Source organism: Pinus tabuliformis, chromosome Q (genome assembly GCF_031772625.1).
Source record: "Pinus tabuliformis cultivar Carrire ecotype Pingquan chromosome Q, CPIR1, whole genome shotgun sequence".
NCBI lineage: Eukaryota > Viridiplantae > Streptophyta > Pinopsida > Pinales > Pinaceae > Pinus > Pinus tabuliformis.
The window spans coordinates 1039862585-1039872037 of record NC_142296.1 but is presented as its reverse complement, the minus strand read 5'-3'; positions in this window follow the sequence as shown (position 1 = coordinate 1039872037).

Here is a 9453-nt window from a genome sequence, read left to right as displayed (position 1 = left end):
ACTGAACCTAGAAGGGCTTGCGCAATTTTGGATGCACTGGTTTCCCTTTAAGATGGGCTAATCAGCCATAGGAATTGTGCAAGGAAATAGGGGCTTAGAGAGATGGAGAACTGGCTAAGTGTTGGCCAAGAGTTTGTGTTGAAAATAGCAACAAGAAATGCTAAAAATAGCATTGCTATAGATAGAATTTCAGGATATATTCCATTTTTAATTAGTCCCTGAATTAAAATTGAGAATTAAAATTCGAATTTGGTCTCAACGACTGTTTGAAAAATAATTAATTAATTCATATTGAGTTAATTAGTTGGAGAAAATCAAACATGAAGTCTTTGTGAAGACATGCAACAGTTATCCCTTTGATTAAGGAAGTTATCCCTTAATTAAGGAGATAAGGATGAGTTGTGTTTGAGTTGTAATTAGTTAGCTCAGTTAACTGAGTTAAGTCCAGTTAAATTAGTTCCAAACAGTTTGTGGAACTAATTGTGAGTTCAGTCAGTTAATGCATGCATGCATGCAACTAGTGTTCTCGAGATAACTGAATATTCTCTCATAAATAACTCATGCATGTCAGCTCAGAGAAAGACCCAGTTGAGATTAAAGGCAGGGACAGTGTATTATCAGTTGCTAGGATTTTCCTATAAGAAAATCTCTTGCGTGCACAAGGAATTCACTCCTTCAGGATTGTGCAGTTACTATAGAGGTAAGAGCAATGTGTGAGGTAATTATTACATAGGTGACAACTTGAGGACCCAGGAGAAACTACGTAAGGAAATAGGAGGCTTGGACAAGTGAAGGAAGGCATATGTGTTGTCTATTCTGTCTATGAGCAGCAGTGAGGGATTGTACTGAGCGCTGGATAGCTTGAGAGCTAAAGCTTTATGTAATCCTAAGATATTTCCACTTGTATGATAATACAGATAGTGAGGTTTTTAGCTGAGGCTTTCCCCAGAGTATTCTTTTGTGTTTCATGTGTGATTGAATCTTCTTCTTTGTTATATGTGTTATGTTTGATCTTGCTCAAAATCGATTAAGCTTCCGCAAGTTTGATTGTAGAAGTAGATTAAGTATTTTGATTTAGTACATTGCATAATCAGTTTAATCTACAGTGAAATTTCTACATGGTATCGGAGCAAAGGTGATCAAAGCAAAGAACAGTATACAAATAAGGGAGAATTTCGAAGTTTGAAGTTCTTGATTGTAGGTACAAAATCGATTTCTTATCACATCTCAAAGTTCACCAATGGTGTTCAATGGCTTGAGACTCGAGTATGCCCTGGATGGCAGCTTGAATTACATAGCATGGAAGGATCGCATGGAGGCGTATTAGAGGACAATGGTTTGAAGGACTTCATTGATCAAGAAGTCCCCAAGCCAGCAGCAGCTAGTGCCCAAGAATTGGCGGAATGGAATAAATGTGTGGCAAGAGCGAGGAGGATTCTTCTGGAGGGAGTTCGAGACCATATTGTCTTGAGTCTCCATGGGAAGGAGACTCCATTTTCACTGTGGAAGACATTGAAGGATATATATCAGAACAGCAGCGACCAGAGGAAGCTGGCAATAAAGGACAAGCTTCAGAAAATCAAGTGTGAAAAGGGAAACACGATCTCTACATATCTGAACAAGCTCACGACTTGTAGAGATGAGCTTGGAAGTGTAGGAATCACGACAGTCGATGATGATATGGTGAGTCTTGCTCTCCTCGGTCTTCCTAAGAGTTGGCATAGTTACCAGGACTCAGTGAATGGAAGAGAGAAACTACCAGATTGGGAATGACTGTGGTCGGATCTGATGCAGGAGGAGATCAGGAGGAGCACTAGAGATGGTTCTTCATCAAAGGAGGATGAAGAAAATTTCGCCTTAGCGAGTAAGGCAAGGAAAGGGAAGGAGAAGGATTCTCATCCCAAATCGAGTTCTTCTCATGGAGGGAAGAAGATTGACAAATCTAAAGTGAGATGCTTTAATTGTCATGAGGTGGGCCATTATGCAACTAATTTTCCATTGAAGAAATCCAAGAAGGGATCCTCGGAAGAATCTGAAGGTGAGGCATTCGCCTCTCAGTTCGAATTGGATTTTACCCTCATCGCATGCATGGTTTCATTTATGATGGGTTGTGGTTGGTTTCTTGACAGTGGAGCCTCATTCCACATGACTGGCGATAAGAGTTTGTTCAGTACCTTGGAGGAGAAAGACCTCCAGATGCGCATATAGATGGGTAATGATGAAAGGTATAGTGTTTCAGGACTGGGCACGGTTGCTTTTCAAAGGGAGCATGGAGCTCTCATCACCTTGACAGATGTGAAGTACGTGCCTGGACTGAAGAAGAACTTGGTATCGATCGCAATGTTGGAGGACAAAGGATACAATGTTGTCTTCAGTAAGGGAAAGGTTTTCCTTAGACACATCACCACGGGACAGGTGAAGCAGATCGGTTCACGAGTCAAGAACCTGTATGCTCATGAGGTTCAAGATGCATGCAAATCCTTGAGGAGCAAGGCAAATGTTGGAGACTTGGTGGTTGAGAGGGAGAGTACATTACCTCTCAACATGCAGCACCAGAAGAAGTCTCATACAATTATGGAGGAGCCACAATTGGTGAAGTGGCCTCAGACAATTGTGGAGGAGCCACAATTAGAGAAGTGGGCAGATGGATCACATGCAGCCATACCTCCAGGTGTGAGGTGGGGCGATGTGAAGTGATAGTCCCAAGAAGGCTGAAATAGGGGCAGGATCCTTGAGGTACCCAGCCTCTTTGATTAGACCTTGCTACAGGAGCCCCAACAAGGAGTAGCAGGACTGGCTAAGTGGGTAGAGACAGATGCGGATGGAGCGGCAGAGGGAGCTTCAACATCAGAGGGTGTTTCTAGCCCAACAGGGAGGTCAGTTGGGAGATTAGTTGCTTACTTCTTAGTAACTGAGTTGCAGTGCAGCACTGGATAGCACGATGCAACATGATGAGAGGAGGTGCAGTGCGGATGCAGTGTTGGGAGAAAGGACCATCAGCAGCACGGATGCAGCGGGAGGAATCAGTGGGATTGATGCAGTTAGAGATCAAAGTGACAAAGGCTAGAGCAGTCAAATACTAAAGAGTGCAAAGAAGGACTAACTAGGCAGAGTTAGCAGAAGCGCAGAGTTTTTCAGTCGACAGAGGCAATAGCAGTCAGAGACTTTGATGACAGAGGCATCATTCTGATTCAGGTTGGATATTTTTTTGTTTCTAGAGTTGCTGAAGCAACAACACTTGAGAGAAGTGTTGCATGCAGAACATTCTGAAGGTTCAGGATCGAGTTCAAGTTGAATGCCTTTCTTGTTGAGAGGGAGTGTTGAAAATAGAAACAAGAAATGCTAAAAATCGCATTGCTATAGATAGCATTTCAGGATATATTCCGATTTTAATTAGTCCCTGAATTAAAATTGAGAATTAAAATTCGAATTTGGTCTGAGCAGCTGTTTGAAAAATAATTAATTAATTCATCTTGAGTTAATTAGTTGGAGAAAATCAAACATGAAGTCTTTGTGAAGACATGCAACAGTTATCCCTTTGATTAAGGAAGTTATCCCTTAATTAAGGAGATAAGGATGAGTTGTATTTGAGTTGTAATTAGTTAGCTAAGTTAACTGAGTTAAGGCCAGTTAAATTAGTTCAAACAGTTTGTGGAACTAATTGTGAGTTCAGTCAGTTAATGCATGCATGCATGCAACTAGTGTTCTCGAGATAACTGAATATTCTCTCATAAATAACTCATGCATGTCAATTCAGAGAAAGACCCAATTGAGTTTAAAGGCAGGGATAGTGTACTATCAGTTTCTAGGATTTTCCTATAATAAAATCTCTTGCATGCAAAAGGAATTCACTCCTTCAGGATTGCGCAGTTACTATAGAGGTCAGAGCAGTGTGTGAGGTAATTATTACACAGGTGACAGCTTGAGGACCCAGGAGAAACTGCGCAAGGAAATAAGAGGCTTGGAGGACTGAAGGAAGACATATGTGTTGTCTATTCTATCTATGAGCATCAGTGAGGGATTGTACTGAGAGCTGGATAGCTTGAGAGCTAAAGCTTTGTGTAATCCTGAGATATTTCAACTTGTATGATAATATAAATAGCGGGGTTTTTAGCTGAGGCTTTCCCCAGAGTATTCTTATGTGTTTCATGTGTGATTGAATCTTCTTCTCTATTATATGTGTTCTGTTTGATCTTGCTCAAAATCGATTAAGCTTCCGCAAGTTTGATTGTAGAAGTAGATTAAGTATTTTGCTTTAGTACATTGCATAATCAGTTTAATCTACGATGAAACTTGTACAGTTTGCTTGTGAGCTGGAGATTGATTTTACTGAGTGCTGGGATTGTTCTTGTGAGAACAAGCATTGTATTATCATCTTGGGTTTCTGATTAATGCAATACAGATAGTGGGGTTTTGAGCTGTGGTTTTCCCCGGATATTTATTGTGTTATGTGGCATTGATGTTCTTCCTCTTGTCCATTATTGTTTTCATCGATATTTATGGGCTTCCACTGTAAAGAGTAGAAGTAGATTCTTGTCTCTTATTTTAGTAGATTACATGAGCTTGTGAATCTACAGGAAAATCTACATTATTGATGCATTACATTTATATAGGCACATAAGTGCTCTTCATATAATGAAGCAACAAATTTGATGTCTTGGAACTCTAGTACAAATTTAAATATTAAGTGATCAAATTATAAATTATACATTTGAACAATATAACACCAATTTTGTAGTTGTAAATTAGCACATTTGGGCATCTACTAGGATGCAACATCGTAACAATGTCAGTGCACCATAACTCATGGAGCATTGCAACTTTACTAGTGTGCCAATTTAAAGGCTTTATCAATGTGTTATATGAATACTCACACACCAATGCTCCTCGTATAATGGATCATTGGTTACAATGCCCTTGAGTAAATTTCGGGCATCCGTATCCCATAATAAATCATCCATTCTAACCTTTATATCATTGCCTACATCCCGACCAACATGTGAAGAACTAGTGTTACTATAGAGGTTTTAAATTGGTGACTCGGGACGTAGTGGGAATTGAATAGGTGGTTGATTCAACCATGCTTGGTATGTTTCCTCTCCTAGTTATGCTTGTGTAACAATTAGCTCTTAATTTGACATCGTAATGGGGAGTGACAATAGATGTTAGACAAGTCTCTCATTATCAGAATCCTAACTGTAAAATATTGACTATTACATTGATAATGTTAATAACACGATGCATTTAATATGTTCAAAGATTATACAAAACATTTATTAGAAGCATGGAATTATTTTTCATAATAATAAATATGCAACCAACCACTTTATAAAAAAAATTGTCGAAGTAAGTAATACATTTGCATAGTTCTATTGAAAAATCAATTCACTATTGGGGTGTTATTAAAGAGATCCAATTCACAGTCAAGTACCATTGACATTTTCTAGTGCTAGAAGATGTTATGGTGCTACAATTTGTAGGATAGAGTGACTATCCATTTTCATCAAATATCCTCCTATAGTATCTTTCTCTTGATAAGAGATTATGGAATTTTTGCATTGGTGGAATATTTTGGGTATCTGAACTCGATTATGAATCGTGATTCTACAAAAATCAATGAAGAATTATTCAGATGGACATGCATAAATAACATAATTTCTTTTTATTTTTGTAAATTAATTATATTACCTCTGAAAATCATATTACATCATTACAGAGCCAATGATCAAAACTACTAGCCTCACCTTGCCACACAGGAAACCAAAGTTGTTGGCTAGTATTAAAAGTACAAAATGTCTACATAGAAAGCCAGGAATAGTAACTAAACAAAAGACTGGATAACATAAAAAGGCCTCTAATAACATAACCAAAACATAATAAACAAATAAAGTTTTCAATGATGGTAGCAGAGTTGGATTCTTCACACCTTAACCAAATGGCATAGAGGGCTTAAACTGACATTAAATGTGTCTCCCAATGTGAGTTAAGTGAGATTCGAATCTATCCAAACAACCCTGTTGTTTCCAATGATTGTGATGAATATCAATGAGAAAGGAGATAATGTTATTCCTATCTTCATGCTTTTCCTTTAAGATTCATCCCAATAAAGCCTTTAACTTCCAATGAAGTGTAATTAAATTCATATACTCGCTCCTTCTTCCCCTTGTATGACCAAGGTTAGGAATCTAATGGGACACCTCCTTTAAGAGTTTTGAATCAGAATAAGCTTGCCAGTTTTGTGTAGCCTTGGTCTCAAAGTCATTGAATCTTTGTCCAGGTACTATAAGAGGTTGTTGAGAAATCAGTAGTTGTTGCCTCATGTGCCTGTGATTGAACACGTGATCGATTAAGTTGTCCATGTCCACCAACCCCACGATTCCCACACACATTTTAGCGAGGCATAATCACTGACATAGGTAATAAACCAACATAATTCCAGAGAAAGAAACCTCACCAATCCCAAAATTCACACCTCATCAACCACCCCTCAAGTTCAAATAGTAAAATCAAAGGCTCATGAGAAACTACCCTTCCCCACTCCAATTTCCAATCAAGGATGTTCTAACCTGCTACAGGCACACCTAGATTGGTCGAACAATGGCCAAAAATTATAAAATCTGAACCAACCTCACCTTTTAGACTAGTCACCAGGATGAAAATTCTACAATCCCCTATGTCGAGGAGCATAAAAACTAGAGATACAATCCCTCTCCCCAGAAAACAAGGCCTCCCCACTCTAGGAACACAAAACAACAACATACCGCCATTTAGACCCTTCAGAGAGGTCTACACCATACCAGAGACAAATGGAAGCAAAGAAAATTATAATACTAAGTAGGAGAAGAAACATTACCCACTTAAATCCGTGGATGAATTCCAAGATAAAGCAACTCAACATTGTCAAGCTTGAATTGCACCCAAAGAAACTTTGCCAACCATCCAAAGCACCAATGTGAAAAATAACTACTAATATTAAGTCTAAAAATTTACCAGCTAATCCATCACCATCCTGGCAATAATTTCCCAAACTAATACAGAAAAGCAAGGAGCTACAACAGCTATGAACCCTAGTCATCATGCCACCTCTAACATACTAATTCAGAATCAAGTATTCCCATCTCCAATCCAGATGTTTGACTAACAAACATAGCAATGTCCACTTTTGCAGCTTCGAAAAGGGAACAAAAATCCCACCCACACCACAACAATTATACACTCAGTGTTCACACTCTCTCCTTTCACCACAAACCAAATATAAGAAGAATCCATAATACATCTCTCTATAAAATGACATAATTTACTTCCCACACCTCATGCGGGGTGGGAGGGGTGGGGCCATGCCACCCCCTATTGAATTTTGTAGTTATGGTCAGTCTTAATAATTTATATTTAATCCCTTGAAACATATATAATGAAAATATAAGACATGTTACTCATGTCATTATTATTGATTAGCCCTTGAAAAGATTAATGTAAGACATGCTCTTCATGTCGGTTTCAAAAGAGAAAAACTTTGAATTTTGAAATTTGAATTTCTGGTTCCAAACTTGTCAAGTAGGCCTCCTTCAAGTCAAGTCATCCATAGTGAAGAGACACCCAATTGGATAGGAAGAACACCATATATATAGCATTCAACCTCCTCCACAAAGCACCATTCAACCTCTCATAAGATAAGAGATATTATGGGCACCTCAACTAAGAAGAAGAAAGAAGAAGAAACATATCATTGCTATCACTTCTCTCTCTTTCCTTGACTTTGCATGTGTGACTTTCAAAGCATATTTTTGGTAGCAGTTTCTGGATAACAGGGCCGAAATTTTTGGCAGAGCATTCTGGGTAGCAGGGCCGAGTTCTTGGGTACATTCTAGGAGCCCAAAATTCTGCTTACGTACATCAAAGAGGGTCGAAGCTGTTGGCCAGAAGAGTGACCTTACAAGAGGGTTGTTTGACTAGGTTTGACCATAGACTTGTTGGTCATTTTGACCGTCATAGTTGATTAGCAGTATTAGGTGTCTCTTGTTGAACTAAAGAATTTCTCTAAGGAAAAGGTTGTTGGGTTTTTCCCCCAAGTGGGTTTTCCCGAGGTAAATCTTGTATTCTCTTTGTGCATTGTGATCTCTACTATCCTTGTGGTTTTATGGTTGAATTTATGAAGTGTAATAGCTTAATGATAAATTGAAAGTGTTAAAAGAATATCTACACCATTAGAAGTAATTATCAGTATTTCAGAAATTTGTGCTTGTTTCTACTGCAATTGAAAAATCAACATGGTATAAAACATTTGATGAAAGAAAGGACATTGAGATCACTCTTGAAGATCACTAGTAAAAGGGAATAGCATTAAAAAATACCTACATCTACAATTTGTTCACTTCTCCATGACTATGTGCTCCTCTATTAAGTTGGAAAACAAATTGGAAGGAGCTACAAATTTCAGGGCTTGGAAGACAAGTATTTGACTTATTCTTGCAAAGAATGAAATTTTGGGCATTGTAAAAGGCAAGGTCACTGAACCTTATAACAATGAAGCATTTTTTTTTTTTGAGATATATGACATCACAACTAGAAGCATCATTATGGACTCTATCAAAGATCACTTAATTCCATATGTTGCAAATCTTGACTTTTCAAAGAAGATGTATGGTGACCTAGTTTGATTATACACCATCAACAACATTGGTCAATCAATGAGAGTGAAGAATGAACTTCGTGATGTTACCATCTCAAGGAATTATATTATGGCTTCATATTTCATGAGAATATCACAACTAAGAGATCAACTTCAAGCAATTGATGAAATTGTTTCTAAAAGGGAAATTGTGACTACAACACTTAATGGTTTACCTACCTGATGGGACCCACTTGCATCTAGTATATGTGGTGGTAAGGAAACTCCAAAGTTTGAAGAACTATGGATTGCATGTACTCAAGAAGAATGTAGGCTCATATCAAAAAGAAAGATTCAAAGATCCGAAGAAGGTGAATCTCAAGCATATGCAACACACTTCAAGAACAGTAGAGGAAGAAAGAAGTTTGTTTTCCAGAGAAGAAATGAGGGTAGAAGACATAAAGGTACAAGAGCCACTCCTCAAGGAAATTAAGATATGTCGAAAATTAAATGTTATCATTGTTACAAATATGGTCAATTTAAGAACCAATGTCCTCAAGGATCGAACGATATAAAGAGAAAAGGAAAGCAACATGCTACCACAACAGACATTGATGAACTTCCAAGAAACCTAAGAATGAATATTCAAGTAACAAATATTTCTTTTACTTGTTTGATCTTACAGGTCCTATTGCAGATAGCGATGATTTGTGGCTAGTAGATAGTTGTGCCTTGAGACACATGACAAGAGAATGTGACAACCTTACGAGTCTAATGGAAAGGAGATTAACTCAAAATGTAGGGCTTGGAGACAACAACAATTATGCAGTTAAAAACATTGGGAA